This window comes from Symphalangus syndactylus, chromosome 17 (assembly GCF_028878055.3).
Source record: "Symphalangus syndactylus isolate Jambi chromosome 17, NHGRI_mSymSyn1-v2.1_pri, whole genome shotgun sequence".
NCBI lineage: Eukaryota > Metazoa > Chordata > Mammalia > Primates > Hylobatidae > Symphalangus > Symphalangus syndactylus.
In genome coordinates, this window is record NC_072439.2 from 95,223,878 (window position 1) to 95,247,361 (window position 23,484).

General features: G+C 39.6%; 1 protein-coding gene and 1 long non-coding RNA gene across 6 annotated transcripts in view; both read right to left on the bottom strand.

Moving 5' to 3' along the window:
• ATP13A4 (ATPase 13A4) overlaps nucleotides 1-23,484 on the bottom strand; it is a 211,954-nt gene that overhangs the window by 117,454 nt on the left and 71,016 nt on the right. The gene's annotated exons all lie outside the window — the stretch shown is intronic.
• On the bottom strand, nucleotides 49-20,479 carry LOC134733182 (uncharacterized). The gene is made up of 2 exons (XR_010116704.1): nucleotides 5,102-20,479; nucleotides 49-4,251 (listed from the first exon to the last, which is right to left on the bottom strand). It is a non-coding gene; the product is annotated as an uncharacterized lncRNA (long non-coding RNA).

Below are 23,484 nucleotides of genomic sequence, written 5' to 3' on the forward strand. Positions count from 1 at the left end.
GGGTGTGAAGAGAATGCTTCACTGTAATTTCCGGGCACTACAACCAACTATTTTATTTTATTTATTTTATTTTATTTTATTTTATTTTATTTTATTTTAATTTTATTTTCAGATGGAGCCTCGCTCTGTCGCCCAGGCTGGAGTGCAGTGGCACGATCTCTGCTCACTGCAAGCTCCACCTCCCGAGCTCATGCCATTCTCCTGCCTCAGCCTCCCAAGTAGCTGGGACTACAGGTGCCCGCCACCATGCCCGGCTAATTTTTTTTGTATTTTTTTTAGTAAAGACAGGGTTTCACCGTGTTGGCCAGGATGGTCTCCATCTCCTGACCTCGTGATCTGCCCACCTCAGCCTCCCAAAGTGCTGGGATTACAGGAGTGAGCCATCATGCCCAGCCTACAACCAGCTGTTTTAAATAAATGCATTTCAGTGGATTTACCTCGCTTCTCACCCAATCCGGACACCTATTAAAATTCTTGCCTCTGTACAGTTTCTTCTTTGCCACTCTTAAATACTAAAGAACATTTTTCTAAATTTCTTCCAAGTTAACTTGACTTCTAGATTCAGGTGAAAAATTCTCAACATGAATGACCTAATCTAGAAATCTTAAACTGGAGGCCAAAAGGAATGACCTACAGTCTTGTTTACCTGTTAGGTATTTCTTAAAACTTTAAATTTGTCCCTCAGTTATTTTCACATAAAAATTATGATTTCTACTTTTTTTAAAAATAAATTAAAATGGTGACAATATTGTTCCCTCATTCTTGCACTGCAGTAATCAGTTGGAGGGCAAAAAAAAAAACCATGTATAATATAACCCAGGAAATAACCCAGACGCCATCCAGTGAGTGAGATGTACTGTGGTGTGTCCACACAATGAGATTTAATACAGCACTTCAAATGTATGAGCTCCAGCAACACACATCAATATGTATGACTCTTAGTAATAGAATAGGAAATGAAAAAAGTCAGTGCAAAGGATTGTAATAGCATCATAACCTTTTTATAAAGTTAAAAACAATTAGCATTTCAATTATTTGGGGGATATATCTAGATAAAAGAAAACCATATAGGAAGGAAAGCAAGGGAATGATGAACACATGATTTAGTACAGTGGCTGCCTCTGTTGGGGGAAGGCAGACGAATGAGAGGCCATACTGTTACATGCAGATTATTGTCAAAGTCCTAGCTTTTGTTTGTGGTGATGGGTTCAGCACATTATTATAAAGAACTAATAAAGTAGCTAACCAAATTAATGCAACACAACATCGGCAAATAATATGAGTGTGTCACAAACCAAAGATTACGATCTAATTGTGAGTACCTCAAGTCTTAGGGGAAAAAAAGAACCAGTCAGAGCAAGTACCATATGCCCCCTCGAAACGAGCAGGTGCCCACCCTTTTCCGTGGTTCCTGCCTTGCTTCCTTTTTTCCCCAATACTGAGGCTATATGTTAGGTTCCATCTCACATCTCATGCCAGACCTGCTCATTGGAGCTACAGCCTCACCCTGTAAACCAGTGGTTCTCAATCAAGGGAGAGTTTGTCTCCCAGGGTACGTTTGGCAATGTCTGGAGATATTTTTGGGTCACCCAATTCTCAACTGGGTGAGTTACTTCTGGCATCTGGTGTGCAGAGGCAGGAATGCTTCTAAGCACCCTACAATGCAGAGGACATTCCCCTACCTCCACCCTCTACAAGAAAAAAATTATCTGGCCCAAAATAGTGCCAAGATTGATAAAACCTGCTTTAGGCATTTTAGTTTCCTCCCACCTAAACTAGGCAGATCTCTAGGTCCTAGTGCCTAGGATGACATCTTCAGCACCCAAAGAACTAGAAAATTTTGATTTTGAAACTCATGGTAAAAGAGGATTGACACTTAATACTAAATGACCAACAAAGTAGGTAATGGTTGCAATGCAGCCCAACAAATCATTTCACAGATAAGGAAACTGAGGTACTAAGAGAGAATGCAGATTGCCCATGTGATCTACCACCTGCCTTCCTCTCCAACTCCATCTTGGACCACTCCCCCTCTATATCACTCTGTACCAGCCATGAGGACTCTTTCCATTTTGTTGAATTCGCCCAGCCCTTTCCTGCCTCATTGTCTTCCCATGGCTTGCTATTTCTCATTCTTTCAGTCTCCTTTAAATATTTGCTTTTCAGAGAGATCTCAGCCAATCATTCTATATAATTAAGCCCCTAATCTCATGTGCCCTTTATAATACTTTTGTAGAATTTTCACAATTTGCAATTTGTAATTTTTTTTTTTTTTGAGACAGAATCTTGCTCTGACTCTGTCGCCCAGGCTGGAATGCAGTGGCGCGATCTCGGCTCACTGCAGCCTCTACCTCCTGGGTTCCAGTGATTCTCCTGCCTCAGCCTCCTGAGTAGCTGGGATTACAGGCACCCATCACTGTGCCCTGCTAATTTTGGTATTTTTAGTAGAGACGAGGTTTCACCATGTTGGCCAGGCTGGTCTTGAACTCCCGACCTCAGGTGATCCACCCGCCTCAGCCTCCCAAAGTGCTGGGATTACAGGTGTGAACCACCACACCTGGCCTGCAATTTCTATTTTTTGCTTGCTTTTCTGTTTCCTCCTTTCTGCTCCCCTACAACTAGGCTTTAATTTATGTAATAGTAGGATCAAGTTTTTTCTTCCAACATTGTTTACGCAGCATCACATACATTATCTGCATGTAATGGGCACTCAATAAATATTTGCTGAATCAATCAATATATAAATGAGTGGCTATATTAAAGGAAAGAATAAAGGAAGGAGGCAAAGGTAGAAAAGGGAGGGAGGGAGGGAGAAGGGCAAGACAGAAGGATGGGAAGTTAATAAACCTTGTACTCTCCTTGTTCCTAGCCCAACAAATTTAACTGTATTACCTCCTTGGACACTAAAAATAAAATCAGTCCACTGAGGGGAGGAAGGAGAAAACACAGCAACTCCCAGATGCTGCTCTGTGCCTTTGGTCATTAGGAAATGTTAAACTAGTCACATCACTTGCATTACGTCAAGTTAATCTCTAAGTCTAGGTTTCTTGAATGACTGCTAGGATTTTTGCTTTTTCTTTCTCTTTTTAGCCTGTCCCCAAGAGTTGAAAAGATGCTAAAGGTAAGACTGAGTTTTACACACTCTCTGTCTTCAACAGAGCCAAACCAAGGGTCTGCCCTGGAAGGGACAAACTGGTTAGATATCTACTCTCCAGTCTCCTGCTCTAGTCCAAAAAGTGTGTTCACAATCACTTTAGTGTGAATTGTGCCGAATTCCCAGTCTTGTATATTACGTTGCAAAAAATAAATTATTTTTATTAAAAATAAAAAATAATAATCTCCAACAATGACTACTGGCATGCAGCTGAGTCCCATTTTCCATTAACAATGTTTACATCCATTCAGTGGTTACAGGAGTGGCCCTTGAGGGGATCCTGAGGAACGAAGTGAACTGGCCACAGCTGGGAGATAGTTGGGATGATACTTAATCAGATTCTCTTCCCAGCTTTGGAATGTCACTTCTCTCTCATTCCCAGCTTTGGAATGTCACCTCTCTGGTCATTGACTCCCAGTTTCTCTTGCCACACTTTCTTTCTCATGATTGCTATGGGGAACAATAGAATGACACCTGGTCCAGGTGTCAGGCTCACGAACCAAGGCAATGATCGTAAAAATGCTTCTGTGCTGCACCTCCAGCACAGTATCTTTGCTCCAGTTTTCCATTCAAATTGCCTACTATGTCTAAGACAATGGGTCAGGTGTGTCTGCTAGAGATAAATCTTCCACCCTCAAGGAGCTGACAGAAGAGATGATGAGTTTTAAAATAACTATAATTCAGGGAAGAAAATATTAAATGCCATATGAAAAGCACAGGGGAAAAAATAGTTTCAAATGATGAAGATCTCCCACTGAGACAATTAATAGGAAAAACTTTCCAAAAGAATAATAATTTTGCAATTGACTTGGAGAGAATTGGTAGAATTTTGATAGCTGGGAAAGGAGAGTAGGAAAGGGCACTCCAAGTGGAGGAATTAGCCTTGAGCAAAGGTAGACTATACAAGGAATGTATTTAATGACAAAATGTCAGGTTAATGCCCTACAGGAGTTCAAAGTACTCTAATGTTACCATTAACCTAATCATGTGTGGTTAGATAATACAACTTTGGCTGGGACTTCGGGATTCTAGGATGTGTACGCTACTCTAGCTATGGCTTTTGAAAACCAAGTTTGCTGAACCCTTAAAAACTGCACCTCCATGAACAGACACTTCTCAAAAGAAGACATTTATGCAGCCAAAAAACGCATGAAAAAATGCTCACCATCACTGGCCATCAGAGAAATGCAAATCAAAACCACAATGAGATACCATCTCACACCAGTTAGAATGGCCATCATTAAAAAGTCAGGAAACAACAGGTGCTGGAGAGGATGTGGAGAAATAGGAACACTTTTACACTGTTGGTGGGACTGTAAACTAGTTCAACCATTGTGGAAGTCAGTGTGGCGATTCCTCAGGGATCTAGAACTAGAAATACCATTTGACCCAGCCATCCCATTACTGGGTATATACCCAAAGGACTATAAATCATGCTGCTATAAAGATACATGCACACGTATGTTTATTGCGGCACTATTCACAATAGCAAAGACTTGGAACCAACCCAAATGTCCAACAACGATAGACTGGATTAAGAAAATGTGGCACATATACACCATGGAATACTATGCAGCCATAAAAAATGATGAGTTCATGTCCTTTGTAGGACATGGATGAAACTGGAAAACATCATTCTCAGTAAACTATCACAAGGACAAAGCACCAAACACTGCATGTTCTCACTCATAGGTGGGAATTGAACAATGAGAACTCATGGACACAGGAAGGGGAACATCACACTCTGGGGACTGTTGTGGGGTGGGGGGAGGGGGGAGGGACAGCATTAGGAGATATACCTAATGCTAAATGACGAGTTAATGGGTGCAGCAAAACAACATGGCACATGGATACATATGTAACAAACCTGCACATTCTGCACACGTACCCTAAAACCTAAAGTATAATAATAAAAAAAAAAAAGCCAAAAAAAAAAAAAAAATGCACCTCCAGCCAGGTGCGGTGGCTCATGCCTGTAATCCCAGTATTTTGGGAGGCCGAGACGGGCAGATCACCTGAGGTCAGGAGTTCGAGACCAGCCTGGCCCACACGGCGAAACCCCATCTCTACTAAAAATACAAAAAGTAGCTGGGTGTGGTAGCACATGCCTGTAATCCCAGCCACTTGGGAGGCTGAGGCAGGAGAATGGCATGAACTCAGGAGGCAGAGGTTGCAGTGAGCTGAGATGGTGCCACTGCACTCCAGCCTGGGCCACAGAGCAAGACTCCATCTAAAAAAATAATACTAATAAAATAGAAAAACAGAAAAAAAAACTGCTTCTCCATCTTTCCCCCTCCATAGTCAGCAGGTGGACCCCTCATAATTATCCTAAAGTTAGCATTCCCAGAGAAAGTTAGTGACAGAGGCCACTGCCTATGGCCATTTCAGCTGAGCAGCAGTCTGATTATGGAAATAGGCTAAACAGATGTGTTTGGGGCTTTAGTTTCCTTTGACTAATCAGGGTTCCTTTTCTCAGCCCAGTATGTTGTCATCTACTGCCTATGGAAACTCCTCCTTGTCCCACAGGTTGGCTGACAGAAAAGCAACATATCCCACCTATCATTTGCAGGCAAGAAGGTAAGACCCTGCCCTGTAGATAATTTCCCACACAAACTTGGGTTGAAGTTCAAGAAAACTTACATTTTATGTAAATAATAACTTTTTATTATGTTCCAGTCACCCTAAATATATATTTTGTCATATGCTGCTTTAATTCTCACAATCCTGTAAGGAAGGTAGTATCAGGAATGGATCAGAATCAGGTAAGGTTTGGGGAGGTTAAGAAATGTACCCACGGTCACCCAGCCGGTAGGTAAGAGAGCCAGGTCCTTCTTATTTAAAATTCTTTTCACCCAACAAGGCTGCCTGTCATGAAGACACTCCCTCCTCCTTCTTAGCTCTCTGATATTCTCATCTGGCAGGTGTCACAAGTGACAGTGCATGAACACTTGTTGATTGTCCAGATTTGAGCTAATGGACGTGCTGCCCAGACAGGTTCGTAGCTTCCCCTTTAACAGGTTTTCAGAAGCTTCAAACTACAGAGTGAGAGGAAATAGGCAAGAGGGACTCCACCCAATAGCCAGAGAGTGGTTTCTACAGGCATCATCCTAATCTTTTGGTCCGGTCATCTTGGGCAAGAGGCATTTTCTAGGCTCTCATGTGATGAGGAAATTAAAACTTCTCTTTCTGATGGTGTCTTTAGTATAATAATAAATAAATATTTTGTCTTTGTCTCCAGTTTCCGGCATACAGCAACTAAAACCCTTGGAATGTTCTGAATAACAGGAGTCTATTTTGTTATTCAAAATGAGCCCCTCTCAGCCAGGCGTGGTGGCTCACGCCTGTAATCCCAGCACTTTGGGAGGCTGAGGCAGGTGGATCACCTGAGGTCAGGAGTTTGAGATCAGCCTAGCCAACATGGTGAAACCCCGTCTTTACTAAAAATTCCAAAAATTAGCCAGGCATAGCGGCAGGTGCCTGTAATCCCAGCTACTCCAGCAGCTGAGACAGGAGAATCACTGAAACTTGGGAAGCAGAAGTTGTAGTGAGCCGAGATCGCGCCATTGTACTCCAGCCTGGGCAACAAGAGTTAAACTCCATCTCAAAAAAAAAAAAATCAAAATGAGCCCCTTTCAACCATATTCGAGTTCATGCTAATGAGATGACCTTCAGGATGGGGGCTGGTGGTCAGAGGAATCAACCATCTCTTTAGATCATTGGAACTTTCAGTTTCACCCCCGACCTCTAGGGAAAGGAAAGGGGCTAGAGACTGAGTTCCACCACCAATGGCCAATGATTTAATCAATTATGCCTGTGTAGTGGAAGCTCCATAAAAACCCCTAAATGATGGTATTCGCAGAGCTTCAGAGTTGACAAACACAACCATTTACCAGGAGGGTAGTGTACTTTCCCTCCATGGGGACAAAAGCTCCTGGGCTAGAGAGTCTTCCAGACCTCACCCTATGTAGTGCTTCATCTGGTTATTCATTTGTGTCCTTTATAATAAGCCGATAATAGTAAGTGCTATGGTTTGGATGTGGTTTGTCCCCACCAAAACTCACATCGAAATTTGACCCCCAATACGGCTGTGTTGGGAGGTGGAACCTAGTGGTACGGATCTGGTGCAGGGGGGCAGATCCATTACGAATAGATTAATGCCCTCTCAGAGGGGTGAGTTCTCTCTCTCATTAGTTCCCACAAGAGTAGGTTATTAAAAAAGAATCTAGCTTCCTCAGTTTCTCTTTCTTGCTTCCTCTCTTGCCATGATCTTTTTTCCCATGTCCGCTTCCCTTCTGCTTTCCATCACCAGTCAAAGCAGCATGAAGCCCTCCCCAAATGTGGCTGCCAACTTTGGACTTTCCAGTCACCAGAATCATGAGCCAAATAAACCTCTTTTCTTTATAAATTACCCAGCTTCAGATATCCTATTGCAGCAATATGAAACGGACTAAGACAATGAGAAAAGTGTTTTCCAAAATTCTAACAAATCATTGAACCTGAAAGGGTGGGGGTATGCGAACCTCCCAACCTAATAGCCAAATCAGACAGAAGTGTGGGTAACCTGGGAACCCACATTTGTGACTGGCATCTGTATGAGGACAGTCTTGTGGGACTGAGCCCTTAAACCTATGGAGACTGACACTAACTCTGAGTAGCTAATGTCAGATTGAATTAAATTATAGGACACCCATTTGGTGTCCAGACAGCTGGAGAACTGGTTGGTGTCAGGAAGAGAAAAACTCCACACATTTAGTGTCAGAGGTATTGTGAATAAAAAACAGCTCAAAATATGAGAGGTGTAAGACAATAAGAGCATACAGAGGTCAGTATCTGGGAATACCACCCTGTCTAGGCAACCTATTTACTGCACAGTGTAAAGACTCAAGCCAGGGTAGCACAGGAGAAAGCCAACATATTTAAAGACAAAGCACTTGGGTTCAAATCCTGGTTCTGCCACTTACTAATTTTATTATCTACAAGTCACTACCATATCTAAAAAATAAGAATACTAATGCCTACCTCACAAAACTGTTATGAGAATGAAATGGGATAACAGTTGTAAAAGAGTTATTCAAATATAAGTTGTTATTATTATGGGGGAAATTAGACTTCAGGCTGATTAATAACCTCTCAGTGATAGCCAGACATGTCTTGCCCCTCCATATAAGTCAGATCTCAGCCTCCCTGACCATACAGTCTAAAACAGCTACCTAGTCACTCTCTTGCACATCATCCTATTTTAGATCTGTATGAGCCCTTATCTCTAACTGATTTTTTCGTATTTGTTTGTGTTTTTCCAATCTGTTAGAATGTAAGCTTCACAAGAGCAGAACGGCTTCAGTTTGTCTTGTTGATTGCTGAATCCCTGACACATAACAGGCCCACAAATATTTTTTGAGTGAATGAATGGCTCAAATTTTATTGTAAGGATTCTAGTCTAAGGAAGAATATAAGAATATTAATAGACTAGTAAACAGAAAGGCCAAAAATGACAATCATAGAGTGTTGGCACCTGATAAATGCTTAGCAAACATCTAGTCAAACTCATCAGTTTTTAGAGAAGAAAGCTGACATCATAAGATAATTCTCAAACAAGGACACATAGAAAGAAATCACAGGAAAAGCAATGATCTCCTTCCAAAATCATACTTCCACTCTTTGGCCAATGAAGAATACATTTTGGCAATACATTTTATCCCCCAGCATTATTATTTCCCTTTATCCCTGGGTATATTTGCCACTAACTACAGATTTTAGAAAATGAAAAATCTATTATGAATTAAGAGAGGAAAAGATCAGAGATGATCTGATCATGGACCCCTTCTACAACATCTATAACAAATGCTTTCCTGGGTCCCACACCTCCAATAAAGCAAACTCTACTTCCTGGGGAAGGCTGTTCCATTTTCAGGTAATCCTGCTAATAATTACACTATGTGTCAGACACTGGGTTGAAGCCCAAATGTAGGACTCTAAGTTCTCTCCTCATCACCCCACACGAATGCACACAAACACATCTCTTTCAACCAGAACAACTCTGTTTTTATCTATTTTATATATTAATCTTCCATTAAAAGTTTGTGCCTAGGCCGGACGCGATGGCTCACGCCTGTAATCCCAGCACTTTGGGAGGCCGAGGCGGGCGGATCACAAGGTCAGGAGATTGAGACCATCTCGGCTAACATGGTGAAACCCCATCTCTACTAAAAATACAAAAAATTAGCCGGGCGTGGTGGCGGGCGCCTGTAATCCCAGCTACTCAGGAGGCTGAGGCAGGAGAATGGCATGAACCCGGGAGGTGGAGCTTGCAGTGAGCCGAGATCGTGCCACTGCACTCCAGCCTGGGCGACAGAGAAAGACTCCGTCTCAAAAAAAAAAAAAAAAAAAAAAAAAGTCTGTGCCTAAACAAGGGCCTGTGTAGATGAAATCATTTTGGAAATCACCATATAACCAAATCCCCTGTTGAGATAGTCTGGAATCTTTTCCATATACAGGAAGTTTCTAGAAGAAGTGAATGGACAGCATGTTATACAGCAATGGTTCCCACCCTTCTTAGTATAAGGAGCCCTTCCTTAACATTGCTGGTGAGAGATAAATGATTAAAACTAGTTTTGAAAGAAATTTGGCATTATAGTAACTTTCAAGATATGCATACTGCTTGCTAGGCCTGGCTTGCTAGGTCATATCATTTATGAAATGATATGGATATATCTTAGGAATATAAATAATCAGAAGAAGGAGAACACAAAATAATATAGTCAAGTCTTTGCTATTGTAAATAATGCTGCAATAAACATGCCCATCAATGATAGAGTGGATAAAGAAAATGTGGCACATATACACCATGGAATACTATGCAGCCATAATAAAGAATAAGACTATGTCCTTTGCAGAGACATGGATAAAGCTGGAAGCCATCATTCTCAGCAAACTAACACAGGAACAGAAAACCAAACACCACATTTTCTCCCTCATAAGTGGGAGTTGAACAATGAGAACACATGGACACAGGGAGGGGAACAACACAACACACGTTGGGGCCTGTTGCAGGGTGAGGAGCAAGGGGAGGGAGAGCGTTCAGACAAATACCTAATACATGCGGGGCCTAAAACCTAGATGATGGATTGATAGGTGCAGCAAACCACTATGGCACATGTATATCTACGTTAGAAATCTGCACATTCTTCACATGTATCCCAGAACTTAAAGTAAAATAACAAAGAATTTTAAAATAATAATAATATAATCAGTGTGATTTTGATCCTGTAAACTTCAAAAATATTGTTATGGGATACATAAATCATTAGAAAAAAATAATATGTTTAAAAGGCAAGGAAATAATTATTTTAAAAAGTCATATGAGAGATTATCTCTGGGTGGGGAGAGAGCAACAGAGATGGGCTTTAGTTAGGGCTCCAGGGGAACCTCTGGAATGCTAGCAGTGTTCTGTCTTCTGACTTAGACAATGACCATACAGGTTTCACTTTATTATTAAATTGGTTGTATATAATTTTTGCACATTTTTGTGGCACTTCAAAAAAAATGCCACATACTCTCAAATGACTGAGATCCACTTTTATTTATGGAGATCACATCAATGCTTGTTGGTCATATGAGTCCTCGGACCCATAGCAGTAACTCTTAAAACATCAAGAGTTGCGGCCCACAGCTTTGCAACCACTGGTTTAGGAAAAAGCAAAAAGCAATAGCTGGGATTTAATCTAAACTCCACTGGTATTAAATAATCCCTTTCCCCTGTGATACGGTTTGGCTCTGTGTCTCTGCCCAAATCTCATCTAGAATTGTCGAGGGAGGGACCTGGTGAGAGGTGATTGGATCATGGGGACAGCTTCCCTTGTGCAATTCTTCTGATAGTGAGTGAGCTCTCACGAGATCTGATGGTTTAAAAGTGTGGCACTTCCTGACTGGGTGCGGTGGCTCTTGCCTGTAATCCCAGCACTATGGGGGGGCTAACGTGGGCAGATCAACTCAGGTCAGGAGTTTGAGACTAGTCTGGGCAACATGGTGAAAACCCATTTCTACTAAAAATACAAAAATTAGCTGGGCACGGTGGCATGTGCCTGTAATCCCAGCTACTTGGGAAGCTGAGGCATGAGAATCACTTGAGCCTAGGAGGCAGAGGTTGCAGTGAGCTGTGATCATGCCACTGCACTCCAGCCTGGGCGACAGAGTGAGGCTCTGCCTCCAAAACTAAAAATAAAAAAAAAAGGGTGGCACTTCCCCCCTCCCCCACCTTCCTGCTGCCATGTAAGACATGCCTGGCTTCCCCTTCACCTTCCATCATGATTGTAAGTTTCACAAGGCCTCCCCAGCAATGTGGAGCTGTGAGTCAATTAAACCTCTTTTCTTTTATAAATTATCCAGTCTCAGGAAGTTGTTTATAGCAGTGTGAAACTGGACTAATACACCCTGTCTGGGCCTGTTTGTCCATCTGTAACATAGAGGGTTGAATTATATGATCTCTTCAGTCCCTCCCTACAGGTATTTCTCTACAGAACTACCTGTAGTTCTTGTAGCAATAGGAACCTTCTGAACATCACACATGTGACAGCTTGCAACCCCCTTACACAAGCACATCTAAGGTCATAATTCTTATCCACTGAGATGCCTGCCTTCACTTCAAAGCTGTCCATGTAGTTCTCACTCAGGATTCAATATTCCTTTAAGGAAAAATACAAATGGTTTCTGTTGCACCATTTGTGAAAATTGGTTTATGTTGTGCAGACTACCTGCTTAAGAACTGTCAGAGCGTCCTCTGGGAGAAGGAGCATGTCACATGCAGGAACCCCCATGCTTGACCCCACAAATGGGAGCTAGCCTGCCACCCTGTGACTCTGGCTACTGTGCCATATTGATCAACTGAGCATCAGAATTATCCAGTGTGTGAAGACTATTTGATATATTTCTATGACTGTATTTAGATTCAAGCACAGCCTTGTAGAAGGTTTCTTGAAATTCTTAAGATGGCACCATCAAGCCGTGATGCATAACTCAGGTTTTGACTGACAGAAGAGGGGCCCTGGATATGCTAGAGAATTTCAAGCCAATGGACAGAAGTGGAAATGGTGACATTAGAATATGTAAAAGGGAAATGAATGATTTGATAAGAATGGAAAATTGTTTGGGAGAATAGTGGGGCATAAGGAAGACCATAATTTCTACCTTTTTCAAGTACCCTGGGATGCCATACCCAGCTGATGCAGGGAAATTCAAGACATTAAATGCTGGGCAAGATAATTATAATGTTATCTCAAGGGGATTTTTTAATGCTTTTATTACTACAGAAGCAATGCATGCACATTTTACAAATCAGAAAATAAAAATACAAATAAAAACTTTATATTACCACACCCAGAGATCACCACAATTAACAACTCATTGCATATACTTTTTCTTCTACCAAAATGAAACCATACCGTACACATTATTTTGCAATCTGCTTTTTTATTCAATGGTCTCCATTTTTGCAGGTCAATGAGCTTTTAGCTCTTCTAATACCCAAACCATATTCAAATATCACCAATGGACCTACCGATGTCCTCTATAACTGGCTTTTAAAAATTGATTTGGCAAGGCTGGGCACAGTGGCTCACACCTGTAATCCCAGCACTTTGGGAGGCTGAGGTGGGTGGATCACAAGGTGAGTATATCGAGACCATCCTAGCTAACATGGTGAAACCCCGTCTCTACTAAAAATACGAAAATTAGCTGGGCATGGTGGCACATGCCTGTAGTCCCAGCTACTCGGGAGGCTGAGGCAGGAGAATCACCTGAACCCAGGATGCGGAGGTTGCAGTGAGCCGAGATCACACCACTGCAATCCAGCCTGGGAGACAGAGCAAGACTCCGTCTCAAAAAAAAAAAAAAAAAAATTGACTTGGCACTATTCTACTTCCTAAACTCGATGGTTAATTAATGTGTTCAACTTATAATTATCCATTAAGTTGTACATAAATATTTTATGTACTTTTATATAGGCGTACTATATAATATTAATATATACACTATGTATAATATATAACAAGAATATATTTCACAACAAAAGAAAGGGGTGAAATATCAGACATCTCATATAATTATCACTGAACTTTTGCCATTTGTTTTAATCCAGCTCCTTCCCTTTTTCACGGTGATGATTTATGGAAGGGCCAGCCGTCATTGTGCAAGAGTGCTAATATACTAATAACGACACCTCCCACCAATTGCAGATGTTACACAAAAACAAGAGACAAGTAACCTAATCTCCAGCTGCTTTCTTTTCACGATTTGTTTATTCGTTTGTTTGTTTAGGAATAATTACATTTATCCCACAGAGGAATGATAACAGTAGCCAAATTTTCTGTTTATAAGGAGCCTTATTTTTGTTTTGTTACTTTGCATTCTAATAAAAATTTAGTTATAATTTTTTGTCAATTTAAGTTTGGCTCTAAACCAACAAGAGGTTTCCTCAGCACAGGGCTTTGAAATCTTTTTCATGTAACAGCATCCATAGAAAAATTTGCTCAGTGCTGATCAGGTAACTGCATAAGGCTGTTTGAAGCGGGAAGGGACTCATATCTTAACATTCCTATAAGCACTCCAGGGCCACCCATGGCACCCCAGTTGGGTTGTTCTTCCTTATCCTGCATTTGTAGCAACAAAATACCCTTCCCTTCTCTCATTTTCCTCAGTTTATTCAGTGTCAAATTGGGCAAAGTTGCACCTAAAATGAATATGTCCTGTAACTACTCACCATTCCTAGGGAAGCTTGCCCTATGCTTTCTCACCCCTATGCCTTTATCCAAGTGGGTTTTTTTTTTTTTTCGGTTTTTGTTTGTTTTTGCTTTTATTTTTGTTTCTCAAATCCTGTCTCAACCTCATTGCTTTTTCTCCTAGGGAAAAAAAAATTCTAGCAATCTTTAAAAGTACTACTCAAATGTAACTTTGTGAAACCTCCTCAGTCAGAACTAGTTACAAGTTCAAAACCAAACTCATTATCTGCACCTTCCTCTGTGTCTGAATCACCATCATCACCACAATTACACATCCAGTGGTATGATTCAGAAATCTGGACATTCCCTTTAATATTCTCCCGACATTCCCTGAACAGCTAATGAGTCCAAGGTCTACTGATTGTCTTCTAGATATTTCTCAAATTGGTTTCCTTTGTTCCATCTGTAATACTACTGCCTTATTGGTTCAACGTGTAGTCTCACTAGAATCACTGCAACAGCCAATGGGTTCAGTTCCATCTCTGTCTGAGGTTGTCCACACTGCTGCAGAGTGATCTTCCTGAAACAGACATCTGATTTCACTTCCCTGCTAGAGTCACCAGCTGTCTCGGTTTGCCTGAGGAGTTTCTCGGGATGTTGCGATTTCAATGCTAATGTCCAGGAAGTTCAGGCAAACCAGGATGGTTAGGCACATACTTAAAATCTTTACATCTCTTTACAACAGCACATAAAGTTCTTCCTAATCTTCCCTACAATATCTTTTCAGCCTCAACTCTCTGTTCTCGTCCCACCCCACCGCACGCTCATATACACCCTGCACTCCAGCTTTGCCAAGGTACATTCAGTTCCCCAAATGGAATGTGCTTTGTCCCTTTACATCTCAGTACCTTTGTACATTGTCTCCTTTGCCCTATCTGGACTTGCAGTTAAACTTCTGTTCATCCATCAAGATTCCTTTCAGTTAGCACTTTTTCAATGAAGCCATCCAGGAGTGGGTCGTTAGCTTCTTCTATGTTCTCACAGCACCTTGCATATACGGGTGTCAAAGCACTAGCCCATTGAACTCTGTCCCCACCAGATATTGAGACATAGAACTTTTCTTTGTGTACTAATACCTAGCACAGGGACTGGTACACAATAAGGGCTCAATAAGAGAGGGAAGGAGGGAGGGAGGGAAGGAGGGAGGGAGGGAGGGAGGGAGGAAGGAAGGAAGGAAGGAAGGAAGGAAGGAAGGAAGGAAAGGAAGGAAAGGGAAGGAAGGAAAATGTTGATAGAATTCACCTAGATCACTTTGTCTTTGGTGTAACGTTTGTGGTTGAGTTCGCTGAATTAAATGTATGCTTCTCCTACTAGAATGTGAGCTCCTTGAGGCAGAAACAGAGTTGTATCAACTTTGCATCTTAACAGCATGCAGGCTGCAGGGACTCATTATATTTGTTCAACTGGCATGGTTTGGCTATTGTCTAAGGCTGAGAAAAGATGGATGACATGAAGGTCTTTGCTGGGGGATATGTCAAGAGGGGTTGCATGGATGTACAAATGTGTGTGGTCCAAATGTGTTCAGTGCTATTCCTTACTGGGTGTGACTGCCATGTATTTACCTTTACAGCAGTTACTGTTTCTCTTGGGGGAAACCTCCTTATTGGTAAGTGAAAAGTCAAGAGTGTAAAGAGCTGGAGTCTCCCACATAAACTAAGCCCTGGAAACAGTTGAAACAGCTTTACCCACTAGGTAATGAGTTATCTGGCCATTATGAGAAAATAATTCCTTGCTCAATGATCATATAGCCCCTATTTCCAATCCATAATAAATATTTGTACTGATGTGCCTAAAGGTGAGACTACAAACCATATGCATCAGAATCACAGGGCACTTGTTAAAAACAGATTCCTGAGTCATCACCCAAATGTCTGAGGGTCAGGTCAGAGGACCAGGGCATTGCCAGTTCAGTGTCTCAGCTGATTCTTATCACAATGGCATTTAGGAAGTGCTGACTGATACAGAAAAGGAGACTACTATTCATACAGATAATGATTCTTCTTTCAATAGTTAATGTAAAAATTAAATAACGTTTTCTGTAAAGTGCTTACCTAATGCCTGAGAAGTGGCACCTGTTCGGTACTTATTAGGCAATGCTCTTCCTATACTTTGAGTTCCCTGGTGAGAACACGTCTTTTTCCTCTTTCTATCCACTGTGGCATTTTAGCATCCAGTATGCAAATTTACAGATAATAGGCCCCCAACAAACTGAATTACACCAAACTTTGATTGATTTTGAATAAGGTTGAAGGGAAAGCTAAAAACAAGATGCCATTTTTATGTATTAAATTGGTCAAGATCTTTGGCAAGTGCTGAAAACTGACCAGAGGACAGTTACAAGGGCATTCTTGTACAAAATTGATAGAATCATTCATAAAGTGGCACAGACTTTCTGGAAAGCAGTTCAGCACATTTACCATAAAGAGCCTTAAAAATGTTCATAATTTTTGGGCAGTATGGCCATTTTCACGATATTGATTCTTCCAACCCATGAGCATGGAATGTTCTCCCATTTGTTTGTATCCTCTTTTATTTCATTGAGCAGTGGTTTGTAGTTCTCCTTGAAGAGGTCCTTCACATCCCTTTAAGTTGGATTCCTAGGTATTTTATTCTCTTTGAAGCAATTATGAATGGGAGTTCACTCATGATTTGGCTCTCTGTTTGTCTGTGATTGGTGTACAAGAATGCTTGTGATTTTTGTACATTGATTTTGTATCCTGAGACTTTGCTGAAGTTGCTAATCAGCTTAAGGAGATTTTGGGCTGAGACGATGGGGTTTTCTAGATATACAATCATGTCATCTGCAAACAGGGACAATTTGACTTCCTCTTTTCCTAATGGAATACCCTTTATTTCCTTCTCCTGCCTGATTGCTCTGGCCAGAACTTCAGGCACTATGTTGAACAGGAGTGGTGAGAGAGGGCATCCCTGTCTTGTGCCTGTTTTCAAAGGGAATGCTTCCAGTTTTTGCCCATTCAGTATGATATTGGCTGTGGGTTTGTCACAGCTCTTATTATTTTGAGATACGTCCCATCAATACCTAATTTACTGAGAGTTTTTAGCATGAAGGGTTGTTGAATTTTGTCAAAGGCCTTTTCTGCATCTATTGAGATAATCATGTGGTTTTTGTCATTGATTCTGTTTATATGTTGGATTACATTTATTGATTTGCGTATGTTGAACCAGCCTTGCATCCCAGGAATGAAGCCCACTTGATCATGGTGTATAAGCTTTTTGATGTGCTGCTGGATTCAGTTTGCCAGTATTCTATTGAGGATTTTTGCATCAATGTTCATCAAGGATATTGGTCTGAAATTCTCTTTTTTGGTTATGTCTCTGCCAGACTTTGGTATCAGGACGATGCTGGCTTCATAAAATGTGTTAGGGAGGATTCCCTCTTTTTCTATCGATTGGAATAGTTTCAGAAGGAATGGTACCAGTTCCTCCTTGTACCTCTGGTAGAATTCGGCTGTGAATCCATCAGGTCCTGGACTCTTTTTGGTTGGTAAGCTATTGATTATTGCCACAATTTCAGAGCCTGTTATTGGTCTATTCAGAGATTCAACTTCTTCCTGGTTTAGTCTTGGGAGGCTGTATTTGTCAAGGAATTTATCCATTTCTTCTAGATTTTCTAGTTTATTTGCATAGAGGTGTTTGTAGTATTCTCTGATGGTAGATTGTATTTCTGTGGGATCGGTGGTGATATCCCCTTTTTCATTTTTTATTGCATCTATTTGATTCTTCTCTCAAGGTAATTTATAGATTCAATGCCATCCCCATCAAGCTACCAATGACTTTCTTCACAGAATTGGAAAAAACTACTTTAAAGTTCATATGGAACCAAAAAAGAGCCCGCATCGCCAAGTCAATCCTAAGCCAAAAGAACAAAGCTGGAGGCATCATGCTACCTGACTTCAAACTATACTACAAGGCTACAGTAACCAAAACAGCATGGTACTGGTACCACAACAGAGACATAGATCAATGGAACAGAACAGAGCCCTCAGAAATGATGCCACATATCTACAACTATCTGATCTTTGACAAACCTGACAAAAACAAGAAATGGGGAAAGGATTCCCTATTTAATAAATGGTGCTGGGAAAACTGGCTAGCCATATGTAGAAAGCTGAAACTGGATCCCTTCCTTACATTACACCTTATATAAAAATTAATTCAAGATGGATTAAAGACTTAAATGTTAGACCCAAAACCATTAAAATCCTACAAGAAAACCTAGGCAATACCATTCAGGACATAGGTGTGGGCAAGGACTTCATGTCTAAAACACCAAAAGCAATGGCAACAAAAGCCAAAATTGACAAATGGGATCTAATTAAACTAAAGAGCTTCTGCACAGCAAAAGAAACTACCATCAGAGTGAACAGGCAACCTACAGAATGGGAGAAAATTTTTGCAACCTACTCATCTGACAAAGGGCTAATATCCAGAATCTACAATGAACTCAAACAAATTTACAAGAAAAAAACAAACAATCCCATCCAAAAGTGGGCGAAGGACATGAACAGACACTTCTCAAAAGAAGATATTTATGCAGCCAAAAAACACATGAAAAAATGCTCATCATCACTGGCCATCAGAGAAATGCAAATCAAAACCACAGTGAGATACCATCTCACACCAGTTAGAATGGCCATCATTAAAAAATCAGGAAACAAGTGCTGGAGAGGATGTGGAGAAACAGGGACACTTTTACGCTGTTGGTGGGACTGTAAACTAGTTCAACCATTGTGGAAATCAGTGTGGCGATTCCTCAGGGATCTAGAACTAGAAATACCATTTGACCCAGCCATCCCATTACTGGGTATATACCCAAAGGACTATAAATCATGCTGCTATAAAGATACATGCACACGTATGTTTATTGCGGCACTATTCACAATAGCAAAGACTTGGAACCAACCCAAATATCCAACAACGATAAACTGGATTAAGAAAATGTGGTACATATACACCATGGAATACTATGCAGCCATAAAAAATGATGAGTTCATGTCCTTTGTAGGACATGGATGAAACTGGAAAACATCATTCTCAGTAAACTATCGCAAGGACAAAAAACCAAACGCCGCATGTTCTCACTCATAGGTGGGAATTGAACAGTGAGAACTCATGGACACAGGAAGGGGAACATCACACTCCGGGGACTGTTGTGGGGTTGGGGGAGGGGGGAGGGACAGCATTAGGAGATATACCTAATGCTAAACGATGAGTTAATGCGTGTAGCAAAACAACATGGCACATAGATACATATGTAACAAACCTGCACATTGTGCACATGTACCCTAAAACCTAAAGTATAATAATAAAAAAAAAAATGTTCATAATTTTTGATGCAGTAATGCAATTATTATTTCTAGGAATCTATCTTAAGGAAATAATCTGAAATGAAAATTCTGTAGATTTATACAAAAGAGTAAATCATAAACATGTATCAGAACAAACTCAACTATCTGACACCAGGGGAGTAGTTAAGTAAATCATGACAGCTTCTCAAAATGGAATAGTATTCAATCAACAAATTAATGTTAATAATAAATTTTAATGGCATAAGGAAATACTGTGTCAAGGTGAACAAAGGCATTTATAGTTTGAGTCCAATAATGTAGACAAAAAGTGTATAAGAAAAAACTTGAAGAAAATATTCCAAATGTTAACAATGATAGAACTATGAGTAATGTTTATTTATTTCCTGATACTTTTCTGTGTTTTCAAAACTTTATAAATAAAAATAAAGAAATATTTTTAAATAAAGTAAAAAAGAAAAATATTTTTTGGTATCTCCCAGCACTTTGAGAGGCCAAGATGGAAAATTGCTTGAGGCCAAGAGTTGAAGAGCAGCCTGGGCTAAATAGCAAGACCTCATCTCTAAAATATATACATTTTTTAAGCAAATAAATAAATAAGATTTCCACCTCTGGAAACAAGTAGTAGACTTACTTTTTCCAATTTCTCTCAATGAGTTCAACTGAAATCCATGGATTTTATATAGAAAACAAACATAAGAAGACTTAGAACAGTGGAAAGAAGGCAGACAGGATAGAGATTCTAGGAATTAAGAAATGAATGATGTATTTTGCCAGCATATGTTGCTCTAAAAAATAAAACATTAAAAAAGCAATGAATGACATAGTGGAAAGTTCCCTGAATTTTTGTTCTGTTTCATATATCCCAGGCTTGGAGCAGAAGAAGTTGGCAATCCAGAAACAGAAGCAGACCAAAACAAAGAAAGAAACCAAACACCACAGAAAAAGCCTACTCTCTCTAACCAAAAGTCCAGAAAAGGGGCGGCCGAGTAAGACAGAAAACTTTAAGAAAATAACCACTCTAAGTAAACACCACAGAACAAGCATGACCTGGTCCCACCTAACCAGCAAAGACCAAATGGGGAACCTAAACTTCCATCCTCACCAGACTGTAATGAGGTCCTTCAACCTCCCTACAGGGATAGTGTTAGAGAAGATCAAGTAGAAAGCTGGGATTTTCATCCCTACCAAATGGTAATGAACACCCCACTCCCTGTGGTATCAGTGGAGACTTCCACCCCCACCAGCATTAACAAGGCTCCTCTCCATCTCTGTGCTGGAAGGGATGTTGTCAGAGGAAGCCCACTAGAGAGTCAGAACTTTCCTAACTACCCCCTTTATATAATCAGTGGAAACCATCTGGGGAACATTAGTAGGCATTCCTAATTCTTAAAGCTAGAGAGGTATCCATGGAAAACCAATGGAAAGTTTGAACTCCTACCTTTATCCACCAGTAATAAGGACCCCTTGCTATCTTCAAATATCAATGGAGGCTGAGTGGGCGATCTGGACTTCCACCAACAACTGGGAGTAATGAGGCAGTGCCATATTCTTCCCTGATTGAAGTTATGTCAACAGAAACTAACAATGACATTAAGTTTTAAATAAGATTCAATCTTATTTAAAATACCCAATAGTTTCAGGTTTTAATGTTTAAAATTACTCATATATAAATAACCAGGAAGATCTCAAACTGAAAGAAAAAAGAAAATCAATAGATGCCAACACCAAGGTAACAGAGAGATGTTAGAATTATATGATAAGGATTTTAAAGCCGCCGTTATAAAACTACTATACAATTACATGCACACTTAAATGAAAAAAAAAGAGTAGCTCAGAAAATAGAAGATATGTAAAACCAAAAGAAAATGTTAGAACTAAATAACACACTACCTGAAATTTTAAAACTCAGTGAACAGACTCAATGGCAAATAGACGGACAGAGAAAACAATCAGCGAAATGAAAAACTGAAGAAAAATAGTGTCCAATATGAACTACAGAGACAAAGTAGCCTTTAAAAATTTGAACAGCACCTCAGAGACCTCTGAGACTATGACAGGAGATCTGATTACTATGTCACTGGAATCCTAGAAGGAGAGGGGAGAGGGGAAATGACTAAAAAACTTCAAGAAATAATGGCTGAAAACATCTCAAATTTGGTAAAAGACATAAACCTACAAATTTGAGGAGATGAGTCAACCCCAAACAGAAGAAATCTGAATAAATCTACAAAAAGAAGCATAATAGTCAAACCTGTAAAAAATAAAGACAAAAAAATGTTAAAAGCAGCCAAAGAGTAATGATACCTACCTATATGGAGAAAAACAGTTTGAATGACCTGCCTCAGCCTCCCGAAGTGCCGGGATTACAGGCATGAGTCACCACACCCAGCTGAAAGCCAAAGACGTCAACACCTCTCTCTCAATAATTCACAGAACAACTAAGCAGAAAATTAACAAGGATATAGAAGACGTAAAGAACATCATCAACCAACAGAACTTAATTGATATTTATTGAACAATCTAGCCAACAATAACAGAACGTATAGTCTTTTCAAGATCTCATGGAACATACATTAAGATGGACCATATCCTGGGCCACAAAGCAGACCTCAACTAATTTAAAAGAATTAATTAAGGTCATATAACATCTTCTCCAACCAGAATAGAACTGGAAATCAACAAGAGAAATTTAACAAGAAACTCTCCAAACCATTGGAAACTAAACAACACACTTTTGAATAATTCATGGGTGAAAGGGAAAGTCTCAAGAAAAAAAAAACAAAAAAATACATTAAACTGAATGAAAACAAAGGCACGGTATATCAAAATTTGTGGAACACACTCAAAGCAGTGCTGAAACTGAAATTTATAGCACTAACTGCATATATTAGAACAAATAAACTTTCCAATACAATAATCTAAGTTCCCCTCTCAAGAACCTAGAAGAGCAAAATAGCCCAAGGTGAGCAGAACAAAGAAAATAATAAAGATAAAAACAGAAATCAATGAAATTGTGAATAGAAAATCAAAACAAACAGCTCGTTCTTTAAAAAGATCAGTAATATTGACAAACCACTGGCAAGACTGAGGAAAAAAAAGGGAGAAGAGACAAATCATCAGTATTAGAAAATTTAAAAACAAGAAAAGAATAAGGAAATATGAACAACTGTACACATATAAATTTGACAACTTAGATAAAATAAACCAATTGCTTGAAAAACACAAGCTATTACAACTCCCACTCATTGTGAAACAGATAATCTGATTAATCCTATTACTATTAAGAAAATTGAATTTGTACTTCCTAAATTTTCAAAGAAGAAATCTCTGGGCCTATATAGTTCCACTGAAAAAAAAGTCTACCAAACATTGAAAGAAAAAATAATACTATTACTACGCAATCTCCTCCAGAAAGTAGAAGAGGACGGACTATTTTCCAATTCAATTTATAAAGCTAGCATTACCCTGATAACAAAATAAGACAAAGACAGTAAAAAAACAAAAAGTATAGACCAACATCCCTCAGGAATATAGAAGCAAATTTCCTTAACAAAATACTTGGCAAATATAATTCAGCAACATATTAAAACGCTTATAAGCCATTACTAAGTAGTGTTTCATTCAGGGTTGCAAAACTGCTTTAGCCACACACACACAAAAAATTAATCATCACTGATTTAGCAGACCACCGTGTTAACAGACTAAAGAAGAAAAATCACATGATCACACCAAAGTAGAAAAACCTTTTGACAAAAATTCACACCCATTCATGATTTTAAAACTCTCAAAAATATAAATAAAAGAGAACCTTTTCAACTTAATGAGGAGCATTTTTAAAAACTTACAGTAGCATATGTAATGGTGAAAACTGAATTTATTCCCCATAATATCAGGAACAAGACAAGAATGTTCACTTTCACCACTCTTACTCAACATTGTTCCAGAATTTGTAACTAGACAACAAAAGGAAATAAAAGGCATACAGAAATAAAACTAACTGTTTACATATATCATTTCTCTGTAGAAAATACCCAAAAATCTACCCAAAACTATCTTCTAGAATTAATGAGTGATTTTAGCAGTCACAGGACATGACATAGACATACAAAAATTAGTTGTATTTCTATATCCTTGTAGTAAACATATGGGTACTGAAATTAAAAATATGACTACAATCACTCAAAAGAAATGAAATACATGTAAATTTAACAAAACACCTAGAGAACTC